The sequence below is a fragment of the Balaenoptera physalus genome (assembly GCF_965194825.1).
Source record: "Balaenoptera physalus genome assembly, chromosome: 10".
NCBI classification, from domain to species: Eukaryota; Metazoa; Chordata; class Mammalia; order Artiodactyla; family Balaenopteridae; genus Balaenoptera; species Balaenoptera physalus.
In genome coordinates this window covers 104,582,265-104,602,302 of record NC_138889.1, presented here as the reverse complement: position 1 = coordinate 104,602,302, position 20,038 = coordinate 104,582,265, and the positions used below count along the sequence as shown (strand labels likewise).

General features: G+C 46.4%; 1 long non-coding RNA gene across 1 annotated transcript in view; it reads right to left on the bottom strand.

Annotated features, from left to right (window-relative positions):
* The window catches only part of LOC309668324, a 30,679-nt gene extending 11,798 nt beyond the window's left edge, over positions 1 to 18,881 (bottom strand). Inside the window, exons 1-2 of the long non-coding RNA XR_014268187.1 lie at positions 18,589 to 18,881; positions 16,042 to 16,121 (exon numbers count right to left, since the gene is read on the bottom strand). This is a non-coding gene — a long non-coding RNA (uncharacterized lncRNA). The remainder of the gene's footprint in view (positions 1 to 16,041; positions 16,122 to 18,588) is intronic.
* Between the last annotated feature and the right edge of the window lie 1,157 nt (positions 18,882 to 20,038).

The window sequence follows — 20,038 nt, the reverse complement described above, 5'->3', positions numbered from 1 at the left end:
CCCCGGGAGGTGAGGGCCAGCGGGCCTATGCCTTGGGCGGATGATTCTCACTTATAACACGGCCCAGGACAAGGGCCCTGTCACTGGTCTCCACAAAAGGAAACCTTTTTCATGCTTAATTTAATAAACCTTTTCTGAATATGTCCCGTAAGCAGGACTTAAAAGCAGCTGCACGTTCTAAAAAATACAACAAACTTTGGGGACTTCCCTGGAGGTCCAGTGGTTAAGATGCCATGCTCCCAGTGCAGCGGGCACGGGTTTGATCCCTGGTCGGGGAAATAAGATCCCACATGCCTCATGGCTCGGTGAGAAAACAAAACAAAACAAAAACCAACGAACTAGTGAATATAACACAAGAGAAGAAGTGTCACAAATATAGAGAACAAACTAGTGGTTACCAGTGGAGGGGAAGTAGGGGAGTAAAAGGTACAAACTATTGGGTATAAAATAAGCTACAAGGATACATTTTACAACACAGGGAATATAGCCAATATTTTATAATAACTATAAGTAGAGTATAACCTTTAAGAATTGTGAATCACTATATTGTATACCGGTAACTCAGATAATATTGTACAGCAATTATGCTTAAAAAAAAAAAAAAAAGCAGCTGCATGTTGGGACCACTTTGGGGAGCTTAGCCAATACTGGTGCCCACACCCAGATTCCAGAAGTTCTGGTTTAATTGGAGAGGTGCAACCCAGGCGTAGGGATTTTAAAAAGCTCTCCAGGTGATTATGAGGTGCAACCAAGGTTGAATACTGCTGCTCTAAAGTTCAAACAGGAAGACTATGGCCTCAGTGAGCGAGGTAGGAGCTGCAGCAGATGTAGATTAAAAAGATCCAGGGAAGCCCAGGTACCACTGAATGATGGTTTCACGAGGGAGGACCATGGACGGGCAGTATCCGCTATTTCTGATTAACAGGAGCCATTAATCTGAAGCTGGTTTGGTCTGTGCACACATAGTGATGTGAAGACCCTGCCTTCTGCATTGAAAACACAGATTTGGACTTCCCTGGTGGTGCAGCAGTTAAGAATCCGCCCGCCAATGCAGGGGACACAGGTTCAAGCCCTGGTCCGGGAAGATCCCACGTGCCACGGAGCAACTAAGCCCATGCGCCACAACTATTGCGCCTATGCTCTAGAGCCCGCGAGCCACAACTACTGAAGCCCACGCGCCACAACTACTGAAGCCTGCACGCCTAGAGCCTGTTGTTGCTCCACAACAAGAGAAGCCACCGCAGTGAGAAGCCTACGCACCGCAACGGAGAGTAGTCCCCGCTCTCCACAACGAGAGAAAGCCCGCGCGCAGCAACAAAGACCCAACGCAGCCAAAAATAAATAAGTAAATAAATAAATAAATTTATTAAAACAAACAAACAAACATAGCTTTGTAAAATATAACATAGGTCCCCCAAATGGTCACTTTTCTGCCAGTCATGGTGTCTGGGCTTTCCCCTTTGGCTTGTACTGTAACTGCTGAGAATTGTGGTCAAAATACACCCTGTCACATCCTGTGGGTGTCTGCTGACTGCTTACCTCAGCTTTCTTGATGTCATAAAAAAGCTGTCCAATGTACTTCTTCACGGGGTGAAGTCTGCTGTCTCTTCTGTTTTGAAATCCATAAGTGGCAAGACTCTGACTCACTTCCCTTAGCCTGTGGAGTTCTACTGCTTCCTGGATCACAAACCCTGCGGGCGCCAGAATTCATAGCAGGGGTGAAAACTACCATTCTGCAAGGCCGTGAGTTCAAATTCCAGCTCTCCCACTATTGGCGGGGGAGTTGTACGGACAACTAGGTGACATTTCTGGGCTTTGAGGGTTTGTAGAAAAGGAGATTTGTAAATACAAAATGCGATTAACCCTAATTCAGACCTTTGAGGACAGGACCAGTAGATTTCTCTCAGTTTGTAGGAGACTTGATTGTTCTGCTGGGCGACCCTGACACCAACTAGCTTTGGTTCAATCATTCAAGACATATGCACTGCCAGAAACTGTTCTCGGCTCCTAAAAAAAAGGCAGAGGCAAGATGGGTATTATGGACCCTGCCTCTTTTTTTTTTTTTGGAAGACTTTATTTGTTTAGAACAAATAAAGGTTTACGACAAAATTGAGAGGAAGGTACAGAGATTTCCCATATATCCCCTTCCCGTCAACATGCATAGCTTCCTCTATTGTCAACATTACTCACCAGAATAGTACTTTTTTTTTTTTTTACCAAGGATGAACCTACACTGACACATCATAATCACCCAAAGTCCGTAGTTTACCTTAGGGTTCACTATTGGTGTTGTATATTCTATGGGTTTGGACAAATATAATGACATGTACCCATCGCTACAGTATCATACAGAGTATTTTCACTGCCCTAAAATTCCTCTGTGCTCTGCCTGTTCATTCCCTCCCTCACCCTCCCAACCTCTGGTCTTTTATTATCTCCATAGTTTTGCCTTTTCCAGAATATCATAAAGTTGGAATCATACAGTATGGAGCCTTTTCAAATTGGCTTCTTTCACTTAGTAATATGCATTTAAGATTCCTCCATGTCTTATCATGGCTTGATAGCTCATTCCTTTTTAATCTGAATAATATTCCACTGTCTGGATGGACCACAGTTTATTCATTCACCTACTGAAGGATATCTTGGTTGCTTCCAAGTTCTGGCAATTACGAATAAAGCTGCTATAAACATCATGTGCAGGTTTTTATGTGAACATGTTTTCAACCCCTTGGATAAATACCAAGGAGCTCATTGCTGGATCATATGGTAAAAGTATGTTAATTTTGTAAGGAACTGCCAAACTATCTTCCAAAATGGCTGTACCATTTTGCATTCCCATCAGCAATGAATGAGAGTTCCCGTTGCTCCACATCCTCCCCAGCATTTGGTGTTGTCACTGTTCAGGATTTTGGCCATTCTGATAGGTATGTAGTAGTATCATAGTGTTGTTTTAATTTGCACTTCCCTGATGACATATGATGTGGAGCTTTTTGTATGCTTCCTTGTCATCTGTATATCTTAGGTGAGGTATCTGTTAAGGTCTTTAGCCCATTTTTTTAAATCAGGTTTTTTGTTTTCTTATTGTTGAGTTTTAAGTGTTCTTTGTATATTTTGGATAATAGTTCTTTATCAGATGTATCTTTTGCAAATATTTTCTCCCCATCTGTGGTTTGTCTTTTGATATTGTCTTTTACAGAGCAGAAGTTTTCAGTTTTATCTGGACTCTGCCTTTTCATGAAGCTTACCAAGATGTGTGCTTGGGAAATAGCATTTACTGTCTTTGGACTATTCTTTTTTTTTTTTTTCCAGTTTTATTGAGACATAATTGACATACGGCATTGTATAAGTTTAAAGTGTATAGCATAGTGATTTTTTAAAAACTTACCATTTTAATTATTTTACCATTTTTGTGTGCACAATTCAGTGCCATTAAGAACATTAACAATGGGGACTTCCCTGGTGGTCCAGTGGGTTAGACTCCACGCTTCCAGTGCAGGGGGCCTGGGTTCGATTCCTGGTCGAGGAACTAGATCGTGCATGCATGCCGCAACTAAGAGTCCACATGCTGCAACTAAGAAGCCCACATGCTGCAACTAAGAAAGATCCCGCATGCCGCGGCAAGGATCCCGTGTGCTGCAGCTAAGACAGGGTGCAGGGCTTCCCTGATGGCGCAGTGGTTGAGAATCTGCCTGCTAATGCAGGGGACACGGGTTCGAGCCCTGGTCTGGGAAGATCCCACATGCCGCGGGGCCCGTGAGTCACAATTACTGAGCCTGCGCGTCTGGAGCCTGTGCTCCGCAACAAGAGAGGCCGCAATAGTGAGAGGCCCGCGCACCGCGATGAAGAGTGGCCCCCACTTGCTGCAACTAGAGAAAGCCCTCGCATAGAAACAAAGACCCAACACAGCAATAAATAAATAAATAAATTTTAAAAAAAGAAGGTGGAAATGGCAAGGCGGTAGAAATTGTTGTCACATATTCAAGGATATTTCTTCAATTATTATATAAAAAAAAAAAGACAGGGTGCAGCCTAAATAAATAAATAAATAATAAATATTTTTTAAAAAAGAACATTAACATTGTTGTACAATCATCACCACCATCATCTCCAGAACTTTTTCATCTTACTAAACTGATACTCTACCCATTGAACACTAAATCCCCATTCTCCACTGCCCCCAGCTCCTGGTAACCAGTATTCTACTTTCTGTCTCTATGAGTTTGACTACTAGAGACCTCACCTAAGTAGAATCATACAGTATTTGTCCTTTGTGCCTGGCTTCTTTCACTTAGCGTAATGTATTCAGAGTTCGTCTGTGCTGTCGCATACAACATAATGATTTGACTTACCTATAACCTTGAACCATTCTTTTTCACTTAATTAATAACAGCGAACACTTAGGGAGTGCTTACTGCATGCCAGTTTCCGTGCTAAATAGCTGTTTCAAAAACAGCTATTTCCTTTTATCACAATTCTCACTCCCCTTTTCCCTTTAAGCAACCATCCTAACATGTTTTGTGTATGCCCTTGTTTGTGTTTGTGGAATCTTCAGTTGTTGCTTCTATGCATGCATTTTAATTTCTATTTAGGTCGGATATGCTTGCGTAAATGAGGGTGGGTGCCCTTTTGCTTCCAGCGTGTGTGAGTATGAGCCATCTGTGCTGCTAGCTGTGCATCTGCCCCCTTCTCAGGGCCATAAATGACTCACAGAGGGCAGCCGCTGTGTTTCACGTGTCCGCCACCCCACGGAAGGGCTGCGAATTGCGCGCAGTGCCCTGCCCCCGCCAGCAGCCCTCTGCCGCGATGAGCGTCCTCGTGTAGGTGTCCTTAGGCCCCTGTGTGAGACACTTCAGGATATATCTATCTATCTATATATATATTCCCAGGAGTGGATTATTGGTTATGTGGTACACATACAGGTGGTCAGGCTAAGGAAGGCGGATTGCCTGTAGAATGGCTTACACCACCTACCTCCTACCTGCAGTAATGTAGGAAGCTTATAGCCCCCCATCCTAACCCACTTGACATTACTCAGCTTTTCAATTTTTGCCAGATAGGTGGCAAGTAATATCTGGTTGGTCTAATTTGCATTTACCTTATAACCAAAGAACATCTCTCCATATAGTTGTTTAGTCCTTTTGGTTTCCTATTCTCAAAATGACCTGTTCCTATTCTTGGCCTATTTTTCCACTGGGTTCTTCTCTCTTTCTTGTTGATGTGCAGGACGTCCTGTCTATTCTAGATACTAGTCACTTTTTGGCTTGATATTGCAGTATCTTTGCCCAATCTGTTATCTGGTCATTATCGTTGACCACTGTGCCCTTTGTTTTACAGAAATCCTGTATTTGGAGGGATCACATTAACCTTGAGTCTTATGATTGTGCTTTTCGACTTTTTTTAAAGAAGTCCTTCTTTGCCTCTAGTCCGTAAAGACACTATTTACAGTTCTTCTATTACCAGCAGAGTTAGTATTTCACAGGTAGGGCTGCAGTTCATCTGCACAGCAGCTCTGTAAATGATGTTTATCAGGGATCCACTTGTGTTTGTCTTTGCTTACCCTACTCAGTGGACCTTTATAACAGCTCTCTGAGGTAGAGGAAGAAACTGAGGGCAAGGAAGGTCAAAATGCTAGCAAGTGGCAAAATCCAAATCTGATTTTGTTTCTTCAAATGTCAAGTAGCTGGACTGTATTACAGAGTTCCGGGGCAGGGGAGCAATGAAGCCTGCGACCCAGAACACAATTCACCTAGAATAGGCATTATTCATTACTTGGTGGATGGATGAGGCCCTCAGTTTGGTCTCTTGGACTTAGTTCAATCAGAAATACCAACAAACCCCCAGGAAGGGGCACACTCAAACCCCCAGCTTCAGTAGGAAGCCCCTTCCCATCTCTCTGACCCCTGCACCACGTAGGCCACACACGCAGCCTACTCCAAAGTAGCTTCTCCTCCCTCAGCTTAAGGTCTCCTTCTACTTCCTGTCCTTGTAATTTGTGCTTATGAACGCTAAGAAATCTAAGAAACTCTAAGATATAGAGAGTATTTTCCAAGTGCCAGGCACTGTTCTACACACTTAAGGTGTAGACACTCATTTACTATTCATAAGTACCCTATGAGGTGGGTATTATCATTGTACCCATTTTGCAGATCATAAAATCAAGGCCACGGTTCTCACTTTTAATAAGTAGCAGAGCGGGGATATAAACCCAAGCCACCGAGCATGGAGCCTGCACTCCCAACCACTGCATCATACTGTCTCTTGTAAGGTACATTACCAGCCTATCCAGATCAAGTACAACTCCAGAAACTATAAAATACAGGTACCTGAATAAGGCTGTGACTTTCATTTCGAGCATCTTTGTAACAAACGCTGCAATTTGACATTCCAGCATCCAGAATCGCCTGGATGAAGACTTGCAGTCATCGCGGTGGCCTGTTTACCTCACATCCCTGCTGGAGCGAAAGACCTCAAACATCTTGCTCTGCAAGAAAGCCCACCTGATTCATTAGGGCTTGCTGTGCAGCACAACTTTTTATTAAGTGAGCATTCCGCTAACTGTAGAGCTGCAGTTCCCAGCCCAGCCACACAGCATGGCGCTTGTCACTGTTTTTGGCAGAATCTCTTAGTCCTCTTTGTGTAACGGAATCAGGGGGGCGTCAGTATGACCGCTTCCCAGCCTGTGCTGGCTCTGTCCTGGGCTCTGTTCTCCTCTCCCGTGACCCATTGTTCTCAGATCCTTTGCTTTCTGCATTATCATCTTGTTTTTAGCCCATCTTGGTTCTGTTCATCGTCATCATGTTTTCTTCCATCCTTCGCTCTTGCCTCCAGCTTTTATCACTTCTCTCTACCTCTTTCCGTCTCATGTTCAAAAAGACATCTTATCTACCTGTCCTTTCTTTGCCCTTCTTTTTTCTCTAACCCTTTCATCCTAAACCCACCTTGGAGCTGGTTCTGTGCAGTCACTTCTTCTGCTTCCCTCCCTGTCCTCACCTCCTTCCTCCACACTGACTCCTGAGCCCCCCATCCTCCGGGCAAGCTCAGCCACTCCGAGGGCAGCCCCCACCCCCCGACTGTGCGACAGTGGCTCTAAATTGTCCTTTGGTCAGATTTGAATGTAAGCAACGAGACAGATCTGGCTGCTCCTTGCTGGAGCTCTGATCAATTTCTCTTCTGCAGGGAAGGTGATGGGGCATGAATCCTTGTTGGTATCGCTTTCATTTCCTGGGAACAGTCTCCTTTACTCAGCTTTTCCAGTTAACCCTGTCACTTCAGCCCCTCCTGTCTGACCTCTAATTCGTCCCCCACCGTCCCCGACTATGTCTTTGAGCACATTTAAGTATAAGACTGTCCCACCTTATCAGACATGTCCTCCTCATCCTGTTTGTCCAGGGCACCTGCTCTTGCCAGGTGTTCTGGGATACCTGAGGTCCTGCATTGCCCCAACAGACTCACCCGTGAAGGTCCTTCAGGGGCACTGATATGCTATTAAAGGCGCACGTGGGTTGGACATGGGCTTATTCTAATGTACACAGCTTATCTCCCGACACAAAACCTGACCTCTGCCAACAGCTAACGCCAGCCAGTCCTGACCCCCTCGCAAATGTGAACACCTTTTGCTGTCAGCACTTTCGTCCCTTTGCTCATTCTGTCCTTTTTCCCCTCAGCTCTCCCACTTCATCCCCACGGCTGAGACTGCCTCTAGGCCTTTCCCAGCACAAGTCCTGAGGGTCTTCCAGGACCCGACTTGAGTCCCACCTCCCCTGAAGAGCCCTCCCGGCTCTCTGCTGTCTGAGTGCCCATAGTCGTCCCAGCAATGTAAGGGCACTCACATCCTTACTGATACTACCTGGTATTGCTAGGACATTTTTTATTTGTCTGTGTTTTTGTCTCTCTAGTAAGATTCTTTGCGCCTTCGAGGCAAAGGATGACATTTTCGGTGTTTAGAGTCCAGATGGGCAGATGGGGAATGATTTTGGGTCCTTAACAAGTATCTGAATGAACAGATGTGGAATCTCGGACCCTTCCCTCCTGCTATACTCACAGGCCACCTTGGTCTACGGCTGTCCAGTTATATGTTATAGTTTCCCCCACTAGACTGTAAGCTCCTAAGGTGATTGGAGCGGGGTGTCTCCAAAAGGACCTCATCCCATCTCCCCCCAGAACTCGGCACCACTGCAGACTGAGCATTCACCAAAAGTTGTCAAATTGGCATGGAGGTCAGAAGACACAGTTCTCTGCCCAGTGACCTCTAGGGCTGCAGGAGAACAAGGAAGTTAAGGGGACAGGGGGAGGGATCAGAAATACTTGGGTGTCCACCTGCTGAAAAATCAGTCTTTTCATTTGCAAGACCCAGAAGAGAAGGCCTAGGCAGTTAAACCCCAGACCAGGAGTATCTTGTACCTTGGCACCGGGAGCCCGGGAGGAATTGGGTACTTGAGGCCATGAGAGTGTTGATGTTGACCACTCAGGTCAGGGCTCTTGGTTCCATGAGCCTTTGGCCTCCTTGCTTTCCTGCTGAAGTTCCATAGAGCTGACTGGACTCTAGGGGAAGCCCAGGACTGGGGATTCAGGACTCAGGAAGGCCAGCTGTGCCATCCTGGGTGGGAAGGGGGCCCTTCCTGGACTTCTTGTTCCTGCTTTGAGAAACTGTATTACCACCAATTCACGTCATTGCTGACCATGCCCAGATTCATTTCCTTTTGCTGCTGCAACAAATTGCCACAAACTTCGTGGCTTCAAAGAACACAAGTTCATTACCTCACAGCTCTGGAGGTCAGAAGTCTCAAAGGAGTCTTACAGGGGCTAGAAACGATCCTCCTGGAGACTCTAGGGGAGAATCAGTTCCTTGACTTTTCCGTTTCTAAAGGCTGCCCGTGTTCATCAGCTCGTTGTGACCACATCACTCCAACTTCTGCCTCCATTTTCATGTCTCCTCTGACTCTGAGGCTCCTGCCTCCCTCTCACAAAGAATGACCTTGTGATTCCAGCAGGCCCACTCGGATATCCCGCCATCCCCAAATCCTTAACTCAATCATATCTGCAAGGCCCCTTTTGCCATGTAAGGTCACATATTCACAGGTCCTGGGATAAGGAATGGAACATCTTTGGGGGAACATTATTCACCCCACCACAATGCCCCACAGGAGGACAGTTTTAATTATGAAATATTTCAAGCTTACAGGAAAGCACAGACAATGTTAAAGAGACCCATGTACCCACCACCCAGCTTTGTCCAATCTTGACATTGTATCGTATTTGCTTCTTATGTTTTTAAGTAATAAAATGTTAAAACATTGCAGATTCAGTTGAAGCCCCTTGGGTAGCTCTCCCCGATGTCTTCCTTGCTTCAAGAGATGACAGCCTGTGGGGATCACCCCGTAGGGCCCTGTGCGCCCAGCTGCATGGGTTTTACTCTCCAGGTGATGGACGGTCAGCCTGAAGTGGGGGTTAAGGTCAACAAGCCCGAGTGGGAATTGTGACCCTGTCGTCGCTTGGCTGGTGTGACCCCTTGGAGGTCACTCAGCCTCTTTGCTCCTGTTTCCTCATCTATAATACCAACAGAGCACTTCCTAGACTTGTTGAGAGAACTAAATGAGATAAGGTTTGGAAAAATTGCCTGGAACCCTGACAGCCTTCACTGAGCCACAATCATCCTCCTATTTGCTGTATTGTAATTGAAGGCATTCACCCAGGTGGGAGAGTCTCCCCGGGTGCAGGGAGGAGAGAGGATTTGCAGCTCCAGGGGCCCACAGGCAGATCCTTTCCTGGCTGACTCCACAGAAGGTTCCAGGAAAGCCGGGAAGCATGGTGGGTGGTGGGAACTCCCCGGCAGCTCAGCCTCCTAGGGAGCCAAAGAGAAACCCTGAACCATGCCGTTCCAGAGGCCAGGACTCCAGCTTTCCAGCTCACCATCGGCGTCCCCACTGTGTAGCCTGGCCCCCGTCGCCCCGGCCCAGCAGCAGGAAGCAAGCCGGAGAGAGCCGGCAGCAGATCTGGGAGCTTAGGAATTTGGATCCTTCCCTCACTCTGTGTGGCTCAAGTCAGGCTCTTCCTCTGATTCATCTTGCCCCCTCCCCGCACTGCACCTGGCTCTCAGGAAGCCACGTGGCTTTGAGCAGCTCTCAGCCCAACAGGGGCTCGGGTTTCCCTTCCCAAAGACCCGTTAAGTTGGACGCTCCCAGAATGGCACTTGCTGTTGGATGTGGGCCCCTCATGGCCCAGGATTACTTGTGCTTCTGAGATGCTCAGAGACCAGGGGCCTGGGGACAGCGGGGTCCCTATGAACACAGCGTCCTATTCACGGATGAGGGCTCTGAGCACTTGCCCTCAGGGAGTTGGTTGAGGTACAGGGACACAAAGGCAGTTAGTAGCAGAGCTGGGACCAGAGCCCCGTCTTAAGGCTAGGGAAGGCCGTTAAGCTCTGCAGTGGGGAGAATACACATCAGCCGCACCCCAAGTCTTCAGCTCCGGGAGACAAAAACTCAACTTGGGGGACTCCAAAGGGAGAGCCCCTTTATAGGGAAAAATGAGATCTTTTGGTCTCTAAAGTGGACATGACTGATGTCACAGTTAGGAAAGCATTCAGCTGCAAAAAATAAAAAACCTGACCAACAATGTTTTAACGAAAGAGTTGTTTATTTTTCTCATAAAGAAGACGACAGGGCTCTGGGTTCTTAGCTTTCCCCTCATGGTTTCAAGATGTTTGCAGGAGCCCCACACATCACATCACATCCTCACACCATGTTCAGAAGCAGGAAGCAGGTGGTGATATCAGGCAGCTTCTTCCCCCAGCTTCCCCCTTATCAGCAAGCAAAGACTGTTTTCAAGAACCCAACAGCTGACCTCACATTATTGGCCAAAGAGGGGTTATAAAGTGCTCCCCAGAAAACCCAGACTGTGTATCTGGCCGTCCCAGGCTTTACAGTGAGAGGAGGACAGGAAGAAAGGTTTGGGCAATGACTCTGGGTTAGGCAACAAAAAGTACCTGCCACAGCTGACTAGCTCGAGGACTCCTGGTTTTGAGTAACTAGACTTAGGTGAAAAATTCTTACGGTTTTCTGGTGAGAGGACCAGAGATTGACCTGCAAAGCTAAGGAAAAATCTTCCAGTTTGGACTAGAGAAGAGAGAATTTAAACCCTATCCCTGAGTGAGACAGAAAATTTCCTGATGACACATCACTTTCAGGTGGTGTTTCAGTTGCCAATTGCTGTGTAACAAACCACCCCAAAATGTAGAGGTTTAAAAGGATAACTTTTTATTATCTCTCATGATCTGGGAGTTGACTGGGCTCAGCAGGGCAGTTCTTACTCAGGATCTCTTGACATCACAGTGTGGGCTGGAGCCATCCGAAGTTGTCTTTACTTAAATGTCTGATTCCTGGGCTGGGATAGCTAAAAGCGCTAGAAGAATCATCTATATCCACAGTAAGTAGTTAAGAAATACACAAAACAAAAAGGTGTAAAACATGATGTCAAAAACATTAGGGACTTCCCTGGTGGCGCAGTGGTTAAGAATCCGCCTGCCAATACAGGGGACACGGGTTTGATCCCTGGTCCGGGAAGATCCCACATGCTGTGGAGCAACTAAGCCCGTGAGCCACAACTACTGAGCCTGTGCACTAGAGCCCGTGAGCCACAACTACTGACCCTGTGTGCCACAAGTGCTGAAGCCCACGTGCCTAGAGCTCATGCTCCGCAACAAGAGAAGCCACCAAAGTGAGAAGGCTGTGCACCGCGATGAGTAGCCCCCACTCACTGCAACTAGAGGAAGCCCGCGCGCAGCAACAAAGACCCAACGCAGCCAAATATAAATACATAAATTAATTAATTAATTAATTAACAACAACAACAACAACCAAAAAAACACAGCGGTGGGGGGTAGTGATAATGCAGCGTTGCTACAACGTGTTCAAACTTAAGAAACTATCAACTTAAAATAATCACATACATATAGGTTGTTATATATAAACCTCATGATAACCACAAACCAAAAAAAATCTATAAGTATAATAGATATACAAAAAAGAGAAAGGAATCCAAACATAGCACTAAAGATAGTTATCAAATCACAAGGGAAGAGAGCAAAAGAAGAAGAAGGGAACAAAAAAGAACTTCAAAAACAACCAGAAAACAGTTACCAAAATGGCCATAAGGACATACCAATTAATAATTACTTCAAGTGTAAATGGACTAAATCCTCCAATCAAAAGACATAGAGGCTGAAGCAACCTAAGTGCCCATCAACAGATGAATGGATAAAGAAGGTATACAGTGGAATATTACTCATCCAGAAAAATGAATGAAATCTTGGGGGAATTCCCTGGCGGTCCAGTGGTTAGGACTCTGTGCTCTCACTGCCGAGGGCCCAGGTTCCATCCCTGGTTGGGGAACTAAGACCCCACAAGCAGCGTGGTGCGGTGGAAAAAAAAAACAAAACACAATGAAATCTTGCCATTTGTGACAACATGGATGGACCTAGAGGGTATTATGCAAAGTGAAATAAGTCAGACAGAGAAAGACAAAATACCATATGATTTCACTTATGTGTGGAATCCAAAAACAAAACAAATGAACAAACATAACAAAACAGAAAGAGTCATAGATACAGAGGACAAACAGGTGGTTGCTAGAAGGGCGGGAGGTGAGGAAAGAAAAGAAATAGGTGAGGGAGAATAGAGATATAAACTTCCAGTTGCAAAATAAATGAGTTACAGGTATGAAATGTATGGTGTGGGGAATAAAGTCAATAATTATGTAATATCTTTGTATGGTGATGGATGGTAACTAGGTTTATTGTGGTGATCATTTTGAAATGTATAGAAATAGCAAATCACTATGTTGTGCTCCTGGAACTAACATAGTGTTGTTGGTCAATTATACTTCAGTAAAAAAAAATAAAAACAAACTAAAAAAACTACATTAAAAAAGATTTGCAGCAACATGGATGGACACAGAGATTGTCATACTGAGTGAAGTAAGTCAGACAGAGAAAGACAAATATCATATGATATCACTTATATGTGGAATCTAAAAAAAAAGGCTACAGATGAACTTATCTACAAAACAGAAATAGAGTTACAGATGTAGACAATAAACTTATGGTTACCAGGGGGTAAGGAGGGGAGGGATAAATTGAGAGATTGGGATTGACATATACACACTACTTTATATAAAATAGGTAACCAATAAGGACCTACTGTATAGCACAGGGAGCTCTACTCAATATTCTGTAATGGCCTACATGGGAAAAGAACCTAAAAAAGAGTGGATACATATATATGTATAACAGATTCACTTTGCTGTACACCTGAAACTAACACAACATTTTAAATCAACTATACTCTAATAAAAATTTTTTAAAAATAAAAATAAAAAAGATAATACATTGGTATTTTTTAAATGTTGTTTCCACAAATACTATGAGTTATATATGATTATCAAGGGGAAAAGACAATAGCAACTACCTGGTAATAATTTGTGCTCTTATGGAGTTAAATACCATCTGTGCACATTCTTAATATTTTCTCCTCAAACACCTTAATAAGCTGTACCATTGGCATACCATATGTCTCTCCTAGATGGTAATAACCGGATGAAAAGGAAAACCCCAAACAGAGCTGACATGTATGCTAACAAGGCGTACCGAAATTGCATTTGTGCCATTGCATGGACAATTCACCTTGACTCTGCAGCATTCCAGGTTGTTACGATAGGACTCCATTGTAACCCAGTTTGTTACAATATGGATTTAAGTATAACACTTATCACAACATGTGTGCCAAAACCTAACCACCAGAGACATTGTGAAGTTGAATACATGGTTATAGTATTAAAATTATATTGATTTTGTCCCCTAACACACATTTCATGAATTTTTGGCGGTATTTTTATATTAAAAAAGTGATCTATTTTGGAGAAATAAATAAGACAGCTGGAGGATATCGAGCATCTCTCTTTCCATGTGTTCTCTCTGCTTGACTAGCTTGGGCTTCCTCACAGCATGGTGGTCCTGGGATTGTCGAACTTCTTTCAAGGCAGCTGGCCCCACTCTAAACAAGTGTCCAAAGACAGGTTTTGGGACTTCCCTGGTGGTCCAGTGGGTAAGACTCCACGGTCCCAATGCAGGGGGCCCGGGTTCAATACCTGGTCAAGGAACTAGATCCTGCACGCATGCCGCAACTAAGAGTCCGCATGTCACAATGAAGATCCTGTGTGCCACAACTAAGACCCGGTGCAGCCAAAAAGAAAAAACAGGTTCCATCAGAACCTGCAAGGCTTCTTACAGCCTTGCCCTAGAAGACCTAGAACACCCCTTCCACCTCAGATGAAAGAGCCACTCACACCCAAGGTGGAAGAGGGGTCATTGAACTCCATCTCCTGACATGAGGGAGGGAAGGCTTGATGGCAGCCCTCGGAGATCAGGGGTCATAAGGTGATCTCAATGTGGCTACTCTTCAGTGGGGAAGGAGGGACAGTGAGGCCTTAGGCTAAGGCACGGAGAGGCCCTGAAGGGAAGGAGTGACATCAGAAGAGGAACTTGTGGGGTCCAGAGGGAGATGTTGGCGCTGAAATGCTGACCCAGCCCAAAGGGTTACCCCAAGCGTGGGTCCCTGAACAACGGGTTCTGAGAGTCTCTGATGCTGTGAAACTATCAGCAAAGGAGGTGTGGCCAAATCTCCCCCCGGAATCATGGGGGATAAGGAATTATGCTGTGGGAGGAGCCTAAAAACAGAGGTGGTGAAGGGCCATTCATGGCTGGGAAGGGGATGATTATTTGTGTTCAGAAGCTAAGTGCTTAGAGAACTAACTTATGGTTACAGGGGGAAGGGTGGGGGAGGGCAGAGATTGGGAGTTTGGAATTGACATGTACACAGTGCTATATTTAAAATAGATAACCAACAAGGACGTACTCTACAGCACAGGGAACTCTGCTCAATAATCTGTAATAACCTAAATGGGAAAAGAACTTGAAAAAAAACAGATACTTGTATATGTATAACTGAATCACTTTGCTGTACACCTGAAACTAACACAACATTGTTAATCGACTATACTCCAACGTAAAATAGAAAATTTAAAAAAAAAGAAAAAGAAGAAGAAGTTGAGCACCAAGGAACCCCTTGAGACATCACAGGCTCCTATCTCTCTTGGGGTCTGCTCTTCTCTCCTACGGCCTGTGCACCAAATCCAGCCCTGGGCCTCTTTTTATACAACCCAGAACTGAGAATGATTTTAAAGGATTGCAAGAAAAGAAGAAGGAAGGGGTGAGGAATATGCCACAGGGATGCAAGTGGCCCTCAAAGTCTAAAATATCTCCTCTCTGGTCATTTACCGAAAAAGTTTGAGGACCCCTGCTTTAAACAAAGGGCGTGGCTCCCACTGGTGCCAAGTGCACTGATTGTAGGTGAGATCTGAGCTGATTTTAGGTGTCAGCAAGCACGTCATTCCCTTTTCAGCTCTCTCCCAATCCTGATTTCTTCCAGGAGCAAGTCTCAGTTGGGTGTGTGGGTATGTCTTGCAAGCACGACTAACATTTGAGAATCTCCTTTTCAAACAAAGAAAGCAGGCCACAGTATCCAGCTGGAATTGTTCAAAGTCCTCTGGTCAGCCCAGGAGTCCTGCATGGCCCAGCACCCCACCTCCACCCCCGGCTTGGCTTCCATGCTCAGCTTGATGCTGGGCTCTCCTGAAATATACTGAACTCTTCAGTTTGCTACATACATGCTGTTCCACTTCGGGCCTCTGCATCTGTGTCTCCTCTTCTTAGAATACTTCATACCTGGCCTGCGCTGAGTAACTCCCACTCATCCTACAGGGCTCTATAGTACCATTGATTCCCATAGAACAATTTCAGCAATTTACAGATAGCCTATCTACCCACTGTCCCACACCCACCTGTGTGGTTCAACAAATGAAACATTCTTTAACAAAATAGGAAAAGAAGTCAGTTTAGGGAACGTATAAATACAAAGAAAACAAAAAATACCCCTCATCTCCCAATCCCTGCTTCTCCATCCCTGGCCCTGGGCAGAGGGCTCTAACCTCTCCAATCTCATTTTTCCTTCACGGTGGGTGTGGCTTCCAGTGGACAGTGGTTCCACTCAGCTTCCCAGCCCCCGACCCTGGGGGAGAACCAGAGAAATGGGGTTGGGTCTGGAAGAGCCATCTGAAGCAGATGGATGTAGATTCAACCCCGTGGCCCCGTCTTTAACCAGGGCTAACCCTCCCCACCCCCCAACAGTTTCCCTCCATTAGAAGAGAACCTGGGACTTCCCTGGTGGTCCAGTGGGTAAGATTCTGCCCTCCCCATGCAGGGGGCCCCGGTTCGATCCCTGGTTGGGGAACTAGATCCCGCATGCACGCCACATCTAAGAAGTCCGCAGGCCGCAACTAAGACCCAGCGCAGCCAAAAAAAAACTATAAAAAAATAAGAGAACCTGATTCTTGCTGGTGTTCTCCCCAGACTGGGGTCTCAGACACCGTGTGATCATTTCCCACTCTTACCCCCCAAAAGAGGCACCACCACACAGTGGTTTGATCACGGGCTCTTGAGTCAGACAAACGTGCGTTCAAGTTTCCACTTACTACATGACCTTGAGCAAGTTGCATAACCTGGTGCCAAATGGGTTTATTGAGAAGAAAAAAATGAGACAATGTATATACCGCACTTAGCACAGAATCAGGTACATGGGAAGCAAATGTCAACCACTATCATCATTAACTTTTTAAGTTTTTATTTTAAAAAGTATCACTACAGTAAGATTGACTTATTTTGGTGTACGATTCTTTGAATTTTTGCGCCTGTATAGATTCACGTAACCGTCACCATAGTCAGATACACAACAGTTCCATTATCCCACCCTCCCGAAAACAACCAAACTGCTCTCCTGCTATCCAGTACCCTGCCCCACTCATAACTCCCTGACAACCACTGACCTGTCCTCCCTCCCTATAGTTCTATCCTCAAGAATGTCCTATAAGTGGAATCTCACAGTATATAAACATCTGAGACTGGCTTCTCTCGCTTGGCATAAACACCATTGCGACTCATCCAAGTTGTGCGTATCAATGGTTTCTTCCTTTTTATTGCCCAGGAGTATACACTTGCTGAAAATGGCTTTCTCTTTTTTCATCCCAACCAACTGTCCAAGTCAGATAAACACAAATAGACTCTATAGGTCTTGATCTAGGAGTCGCTTTCCCTGGGGAAGCTGGTAACCCCATATTTTGTCAGGTCCTCTTCCCATCAACCTCCCATAAGCCCTCCTGAAAGAAAGACCCTGAGTCTAAATTTATGGTTTGAGGGAAAGAAAAATCTTTGGTCCCCTGGATGGTAACAAATGGAAGACCACAAAGGGTCTGGGGAATATCACTCTGAGCCTCGAGCCCCTTGTGCTCCGTGACCTACAATTTGCAGCCAATTGGCCAGGCACGGTCAGGCGGCCAGTTATACTATTGCCCTCATACACAATTGCAGGGCAGAAAGGCTGGTGCCTGAGGGTGGGAAGAAGAATTCCAGAGACCAATGGGGAGACCGAGCAGAAGAGGCCGTTTGTGGCTCTGAATAACATCCTTCTTTGCACTATTTTGTTTCTCCAGATTGGCTTAGAGGGACACCCCAGCTGCTGCCTTCTCTGTTGTTCAAAATTATTATTGAGGGACTTCCCTGGTGGTCCAGTGGTTAAGAATCAGCCTTCCAATACAGGGGATGCAGGTTCCATCCCGGGTCGGGAAACTAATATCCCACATGCCGTGGGGCAACTAAGCCCGTGCGCCTCAACTACTGAGCCCGCGCACTCTAGAGCCCATGCACCACAACTAGACAGAAGCCTGCGCGCCGCAATGAAAGATCCCACATGCCGCAATGAAGATCATGCGTGCCCCAACTAAGACCCGACGCAGCCAAATAATAAATATTTTTAAAAATTATTATTAAAGGGCACATCCTTTCTTAGCACCATTAGGGAACAGATACAACACTGGCCTCTGAGTTGTCCTAGGAGTGTCTTTTTTGTCTTTTGTCTATCCTTCTGTCCATTCCTGGGTGGCCTAGGGCAGGGTCCTAGGGCAACTGCTCATTAGAGGAGGTGGGGGGGAGAGAGAGTCTTTGATTTCAAAGTGCAAAGTCCATGGCCAGAGTCTTTCCAACGCCTCCCAGACCCTTAGGGGACACACTGTGGCAGTGCCACTGACAAGTGACCCCGTTCCGTTGTCTTCTGGGAGGCTTGTGAGCCTTGGCTCAGGGAAAATGAGCTTGTTCTGGGTTCCAGGGCAAAAAGTTAGCTTTGGGGTTGGGCTGTGGCCAGCTGGTCTGGATGTCCCAATTGGTGCTGAAGGCCAGCTTTCACTTCCTTTGGAAATCCCACACACTTGGCCTCTGAGGTTTCCCCAATATGCATAGACCCTAAATTCCCCTGGGAGTTTTGGTTGACGGGTTTTTCTGAGCAATGGATCAACTTCAGTAAGATGACACACAAAGTTAGAGCTTTCTGACCCAGGAGAGCAAAGGTTACAATCCCGAGAAGCCTAGCACCCAGAAACACAAAACACTGAGGCCAGGTGTGTGAGTTAGAAACTATGTCCTCTCACCTGGACTTGGCATCAGGGGAGATTCGCGTGGTGTCACAGGCTCGAATCCCAGCTCTGCAGACAGCCCGGAGACCTTGGACAGACCCTGGACTGCGGGCTCCTGAGCTTAGGGTCCTCTGAGTCCTGTTGTTCATTCTGAGTCACTTCATAGATGCCCAGGTCTGTGTGAGGCCCCGTTAGAGACACAGAGGGGAAGATGGGGGTGGTCCTTGCTTCCAAGGGCATGCGGAGACGTGGCCCACACACTAGATAAGACGGGAGTGTAGAAGATGAGGATGTGATTCAGGTCAATAAGCGCTGTAAGAATCAAAGGGTGTGATGTTGGTATTTGAGGAGGACTTTCAGAGGAGCAGGAAGGGGACCTTGGAGGCAGGGGAGGTGGCAGAGGCCAAGGCACCTGGGGGGAGGGGTGTGGTTCATCCAGGGCAGTAGGAGGCACGGTTGGAGGCCGTAGGAGACTCTACAGATGCCCCACCCAGATCCCCATCACCCACTCCCCAGAGCTGTGAATGTCGACTGCTGCCGCCCCATAGCTGCACCCTTCCCCAGAGAATCGCCTTTGGCTGACCAGGAGCCACCTGGTCATCACACCCCCAAGGGGTGGCCGGCAGCCGATGACGGGGTGATGCACAGTTACGAAGGCCCGCCCCCTCGCGTTCAGGTGGAACAGCTCTGTGGGGCCATTCACACTCCAGGGCCCCCATGGGATCAGGCTGAAGTCAGACTTGAGCCAAAAACAACTCTGCTTGGCTTCTTCACCTGCCCTATGCTGCTTCCCCCACTCCCTTACCAGTTTCCATCCCGTGGGTTCTCCCACAACACATCATCTGTGCAAAAACCCCGATCTCAGACGCTGCCTCTAAGGAACCCACCAGCTGGGATCAGCACAAGGCAGAGTTAAGGGGTCCTTGGATGCTTGAAGGTTTGGTTTGTAGGCAGACCAAATAGAAGGAAACCTGGCTCCTTCAACCTGTTCCCACCTGTGCCACTTACTTTTAAAGTTCAGCAAGTCAAAGTGGCCCACCCCACTTTATCTTCAGTGCCCGCCCCACACAGAGAAGAATTTCTAATGGATTTGCTCATGGTGCTGGAAGTTCTTTGGTTTAGCTAAAGAACAGGGGCAGGTGTGATCCTGCTGCCCCAGAAACACCTCTGTTGGGGGGTGGTCCATCTGCCAGACCCCAGCCCAAGGAAGAGTGTCAGCCTCCTTGTTGGTGAAGGCGCTTAAAGGGAGAGAGACTGGTGAGGTGTTTCTTTCTTCACATGATCAGCCCCTCAGGAGGCATATGAAGAAGAAAGCCAATAGAAAGGAAAGGCCATCGCCCCCCTACATGACCCCTTCTGTCTCCAAGCCACCTCCTTCCTTTCCCCATCTATTCCAAGTACCACCCACCAATTCAACTAAACATCCACCAGGTGCCAGGCACAGTTCTCGGCACTGGGATACGGC